This window comes from Pongo abelii, chromosome 15, assembly GCF_028885655.2.
Source record: "Pongo abelii isolate AG06213 chromosome 15, NHGRI_mPonAbe1-v2.0_pri, whole genome shotgun sequence".
In the NCBI taxonomy this organism is placed as follows: Eukaryota; Metazoa; Chordata; class Mammalia; order Primates; family Hominidae; genus Pongo; species Pongo abelii.
In genome coordinates this window covers 60,056,775-60,063,688 of record NC_072000.2, presented here as the reverse complement: position 1 = coordinate 60,063,688, position 6,914 = coordinate 60,056,775, and positions in this window count along the sequence as shown.

Genomic DNA, 6,914 nt, shown 5'->3' with positions numbered 1-6,914 from the left:
CCAAAGCTTTGGGTACCCCTACGCTGTGTATTTCTACTGTTCTGTTGTCACCGAGCCATCCCAGGAGGCTCTTGGACCCTCCAATTCATCAAGGATGAAAAAGGCAGTCTTGACATTTATAAATTTTACTTAATCATTGCTTTGTTGCCAAATCTGTGAGATTTGGGGAAAGGCTCTGCTGTCATCAAAGACTAGATAGAAGGACAGGCTCCTCTTTCACTCTTAAAGAAAATCTGCTCCTGCCCTGAAGCTTGCGATTCTATCTCCTTTGCTTCAATAAACTACAAGTGGTTTTAAATTGAGTCATAAATTTCTCCAGGCCTTTTAAAGACCAGCCCCTGCCTTTGATTCCCTCACCTCCTGTGGCAGTGAAATCTGGCTGGAGACAGACACATACCACTTGGTGCACATTTAGACTCGGAGTTGGAAATTCACAGTCCATGCCTTGCAGAATGACCTCGATTTTCCAATAGCCTGAGATGGAACCAAAGAGATTGCCAGCGTAGATGTGCCCAGGTTGGCAGGTCTCTGGGACTTACCCAAACCACATCTAGAGAAGACCCTAACACCATACACCAAGAAGTGAACAATTTATTGGTGGCTCCAATGAACTCCTTGAGTTAACGATATTGACTCCCTGCTTTGGAGTCATGGACAAAGATACATTTTTCTATGTTAAATCATTACTTTTAAGTTATGTACTTTGGCCTGATTACCTATGTCTGAGCTACAGGGACTGAATAATTTTTGAAGTGTAAAACCACTATGTTTAGTAAGACATGATTAGTAAAATCCATCTCACCGGTAAGTTCCCATACTTGGTGGGTGTCTTAGTTGGTTTTGTGTTGCTATAACAGAATACTTGAGACTGGGTACTTTATAAAGAATAGAGATTTATTTCTTACAGTTATGGAGGCTGGGAAGTCCAAGGTCAAGAGTCTGTATCCGATGAGAACCTTCTTGCTGTGTCATCTCATGGTAGAAGGCAGAAGGGCAGGAGATCATATGTGCCAGAGAGAGCAAGAGATCAAACTCACAGGAACAAGTACTTTTATAATTGGCATCAATCCATTCTTGAGGGTGGAGCCCTCATAACCTAAACCCCTCCCATTAGGTTCCATCTTCCAACACCGTTGCATTGAAGATTAAGTTTTTATCGCATGAACTTTGGGGGCCACATTCAAACCACACAACAGTGGGTCACAGCAGAAGCCTCTGGGCGAGTGTGTGAGTCTCCCATCTGTCCCCGCTTCTTCTCTAGAGTCAGCTCATCAGATGAGAGAGGCAAAGTCAGGTTAGAATGCTTCTACCTAAGCAGATGGAATGCGTGTGGCCTGGAAATAGCAGCAGCAATCCTTTCTTCCGCACCCTGTACTCTTCACGGGCAGTGCTTGTCATCTCCAAGTCATGGCCAGTTCTAGTCTATTCTTTGAGCAGGCCTGACTATAGCGAAAGAAAACTTCTACAACTTTGAAGTTTTTTCTAAAGTCAAACCTGTCCCCGGGTCTCCCTGCTGGCGAAACATTCACTGTCTATGTTACCCAGTCTTGGTCTTTCTTAACCTCACACTCACAACCCCAGATTCTTCTCTGCTCTTCTCCATTGCTATTCCCATTCTCTCCCTCAGTACAAATAACCTCAGGAAATATTAGAGAGATAAGAGTCTTATTAAATTGATTCTCATTAAGGCGTGAATAATGTATAGGCTCCTCACCACCCACTGTTATCCTCTTAAATCATCTTCAATTTTACGAATTTGACTTTTAGCCCCAACTTTTCTTCCAAAAAGCAGTGCAGTGTTGAGTAAATCACTTTATTGTAGAGCTTTCTTTAATTCACTTATATTTTCATTCATGCATTCAAATATTAAGCAGCAGTACAACATAGTATTTAAAAGGTGTAGATGGCCTGGGTTACAATCCTGTCTCTAAAACTAACAAGCTGTGCAAACTTGGGCAAGTTGCTTAACCTCTCTGTGCCAGTTTTGGCATCTTTAAAATGGAGATAAGAGTAGCGCCTTTCTCAAAGGGTTGCTTATTTAAAAAACATTTTCGTCACATTGAGGATGTGCAGGCCCTCTTCTAAATTTTTTATAAATATTATATACGTTCATACGTAAATATATATAGAGAGAATATGTATATAATGTTATGTATATAAAGGTATGTACTGTAGTCTCCCCTCATCTGTGGAGATACTTTCCAAGACCCCCAGTGGATGCCTGAAACCACAGACAGTGCAGGATCCTGTATATACATTATATTTTTCCTATATTATACATATAGGCAAAATGTCTACCTTGAAATACCTATGATACCTGTTATATGATCTATGAAAAAATTTAATTTATAAATTAGACACACTAAGAGACTAACAATAACTAATAAAAGAACAATTATAACAATATACTGTAATAAAAGTTATATGAATGTGGTCTCTCTCTCTCTCTCTCTCTCAATATCTATTGTACTGCAGGTCACTGAAATCATGGAAAGTGAAGCTGCAGATGGGAGTACTACTGTATGTATATGGATGTATGTGTAACTGTACATGTGTATGTGAATATGTATGTATATATAAAATAACTAGTTAACCCACCCTCATATTATGAGTAGCTGTGAGGTAGGTACTACTATCTCCATATTATGGTTGAGGAAACTGAGACACAAAATGTTAAAATAACTTCCTAAACTCACATAGCTAGAGAGTGTTGTAAGGATTAAATGAGTTATTAGGGAAAGCGCTTGGAACAGAGCCTGGCACATAGTAAGCACTATATAAATGTTAATTATGATTATGACAACAATTAGTATTAGAACATTCTGGGCATTATGCTAGAACAAGGGATACAATGATTAACAAGACATAGCCCCTGTCCTTTAAGAACTCACCATGTGGTGGGGAAAGTAGACATGCAAGTTGGTTATTATGCTGGAAAGTGTTAGAGGTAGAAAAAAGGACAGCAGGAGCACATGGAAGAAGCACTTGGCTCAGCCCAGAGCAGACCTGGCCAATAAAAATACAAAGGAACTTCAAAAGGTTTGTGGAAAGTGGAATGAAAAGATAAAAATAAAAAATATAAACTTTGTTTCTCAATATAAACTCCATCAAGTTCAAGACACTTTTGTAAGTGGTCATATCAGCCATTTAGTCTACCCCTAAAGACCTGAGGCTCCTGGGCATTTAACCACGTCAATGCAGTTTTTGTACATTATACACTGAAGAAAAATGGGTGCCCTTTGCAGATATTTTAAGATTAGGAAACAACAAAGAAGTCAGAAGGAGACAAATCAGGACTATAAGGTGGATGGCCAATAATTTCCCATGGAAACTCTCACAAAATTGTCCTTGTTCAAATGAGGAATGAGCAGGAGTATTGTTGTAGTGAAGGACTCTCCAGTGAAGCTTTCCTGGGTGTTTCTCTGCTAAAGCTTTGCTAACTTTCTCAAAACACTCTCATAACAAGCAGGTGTTATCATTCTTTGGCACTCCAGTAGGTCAGCAAGCAAAATGCTCTTGTGCATCCTAAAAAACTTTTACCCTGAGCTTTGCTCTTGACTGGTCCTCTTTTGCTTTGACTGGACAACTTCCACCTCTTGGTAGCCATTGCTTTGGTTGTGCTTTGTCTTCAAGATCATACTGGTGAAGGCATATTTCATCTCCTATTCAATTCTTTGAAAAATCGCTTTAGAATTTTGATGACACTTGTTTGAAATTTCCATTGAAAGTTCTGCTTTTGTCTGCAACTGATCTGGGTGCAAAGGCTTTGGCATCCATCAAGTGAAAAAACTGCTCAACTTTTAATTTTTTAGTCAGCATTTTTAGTCATAAGCTGAACCAATTGAGATGTCTATGGTGTCAGCTATTTTTTCTGGTAATTGTCCTCTTCAAAAACAAGATGACTTTTTCCTCGAAAATTAATGTGAATGGTCTGCTGTTGCAGGCTTCATCTTCAACATTGTCTAGCCCCCTCTTAAAATGAGTTATACGTTTGTAAACTGCTTATTTATTTGGGGCATTGTCTTCATAAGCTTTTCATAAAGCATCAATGATTTCATCATTCTTCCATCCAAGCTTTATCATAAATTTGATGTTTGTTTTTGCTTCAATTTTAGCAGAATTCGTGTTGCTTGATGGAAGCTCTTTTCGAACTGATGGCTTATCCTTCTTAGCGCCTCAAACTAGATCCTATTCAGACATGTTGTAACAAGTTATTAAAAGTTTATTTCGGTGCAAAAAAATTGAAATCCATGCATAGTTTCATAATATGCATTTTCCATGAACTTTTGAAGACTGCTCATGTAGTACAAGCCAAATATGCAAGTTGAAAGTTTCTAGTAGCCACATTAAAAAAGCAAAAAGCAAAACAAAGTAAGTGAAATTAATTTGGTAATTTCACAATTTTATTTAACCCAATATGTCAAAATGTTAAAATTTCAGCATATATTCAATATTTTAAAAATCATTAGTAAGTCTGGGCATGGTGGCTTATACCTGTAATCCTAACACATTGGGGGGCTGAGGTGAGTGGATTGCTTGAGCCCAGGAGTTCAAGACCAGCTTGAGCAACAGGGTGAGACCTCACCTCTACAAAAAAATATAAAAATTAGCTAGGTGTGGTGGCATATGCCTATAGTCCCAGCATCTCAGGAGGCTGAAGTGGGAGGATTGCCTGAGCCTGAGAGGTCAAGGCTGCAATGAGCCATGATCACACCATTGCACTCCAGCCTAGCAACAGGATGAGACCCTGTCTTTGAAAAAACAAAACAAACAAAACCATTAGTAAGGTATTTTATGCTTTTTTGTGCTAAGTATTTGAAATCTAATGTGTATTTTACATTTACACTAGTTACATTTCAAGTACTCAATAGCCACATATGTCTATTGTCTTCTGTATTGGCCAGGCCGGACAATACAGAAGGCTTCCCAGAGGGAATGACACATGAACTGAATGAAGAAGTCATTCAGTTTCCATTTACTCCTGAGGAGGATGAGATTACAATTCACTGGTGACTTTGACTCCAGGCTCCACTTCTGCAGGACAATGCTTCATATAGTTGGCAGAAAAATGGTCCTCAGAGATGTCTATGTCCTATTTCCCAGAACCTGTGAATATGTTACCTCACCTGGCAAGGAGGAGTTAAGATTGTAGATGGAATGAAGCTCTAATCAGCTGACCTCGAGATGGGGAGATTCTCCTGTTTTATGCACATGCATATAACTTAATTACTTAATTACAAATGTCCTTACATGTGGTAGGGGGAGGCAGAAGAACAGTCAATGTCAGAGAGATGTGATATGAGAAAGACTCAACTTGCCATGGCTGACTTTGAAGGTGGAGGAAAGGGCTATTAGCCAAGGAATGAAGGCAGCCTCTAGAAGTTGGAAAAGGCAAGAAAGCAGATTCTTCAAAAAACAATCCCAATAAAAAGTGGACAAAGGACATGAACAGACACTTCTCAAAAGAAGACAGTCATGTGGCCAATAAACATATGAAAAAAGCTCAACATCACTGATCATTAGAGACATGCAAATCAAAACCACAATGAGATACCATCTCACTCCAACCAGAATGGCAATTATTAAAAAGTCAAGAAACAACAGTTGCTGGCAAGGCTGTGGCAAAATAGGAACACTTTTACATTGTTGGTGGGAATGTAAATTAGTTCAACCATTGTGGAATACAGTGTAGCAATTCCTCAAAGACCTAGAACCAGAAATACCATTTGACCCAGGAACCCCATTACTGGGTATATCTCCAAAGGAATATAAATTATTCTATTGTAAAGATACATGCACGCATTTGCTCATTGCAGCACTATTCACAATAGCAAAGACATGGAATCAACCCAAATGCCCATCAATGATAGACTAGATAAAGAAAATGTGGTACATATACACCATGGAATACTATGCAGCCATGAAAAGGAACGAGATCATGTTCTTTGAAGGGACATGGATGGAGCTGGAAGCCATTCTCCTCAGCAAACTAACACAGTAACAGAAAACCAAACACTGCATGTTCTCACTTGTAAGTGGGAGCTGAACAATGAGAACACATGGTCACAGGGAGGGAAACATCACACACTGGGGCCTGTTGGAAGGGCAGGAGAAGAGAGAGCATTAGGATAAATAGCTAAATGCATTTAGCTATTTATTTATTTAGCATCAGGATAAATAGCTAATGCATTAAAGTAATTTGTTATAGCAACAATAGGAAATAGTCCCATTTTTCCCTTCTGGGCACTGTAGAACCCACCTCAAGCCCTACTTCTTTTATGAATCCATCTTCACCATGGTTAGGTCCCTGAGAACTGGAGTGGGGTGAGACTCTATGGGCTTCCTAGCTGTCCCCAACCGATCACTAACTATGATGATGTCTACCACCATGTAACACTCTTGTTTCCTGTGCAGTCTGCTATTAAATGAGATAATGGAAGTGAAAGTCCTTTGTCATCACAAAAGTTCTCACCTGGCACTGCTGTTCATAATGTTAATAAAAAGCAAAAGGTGTTAATAATAAGCGAAACTGAGGGCAGTAAGGAGCCATATGGGAGCGCTGCACTTTCTGCTCACTTTTCTGTCAACCTAAGACTGCTCCAAAAAATATAATCTATTAATTTTTAAAAAGTAATGCAAATACAAAGAAAAGTAAAGAAAAAAAGACTCACAATTCAACACCTGCAAATATACAGAAGGCCTTGTTAGCAAGATGTAAAAAAGAGATCAGATGAGAACGGTAATGAAGATACTTTTCAAAGCACGAAAGGAAGCCCACACTATGTGATGAAATGAAGAATCAGGGAACTACGGCTCAATTCCATGCTTCCACAGAAAAGAGGGCATGGCCACACTTGATCATCAGGAATGAGGGACCTCTGGTGTCCCAGACCCTTTCCCTTGGCATATCACAA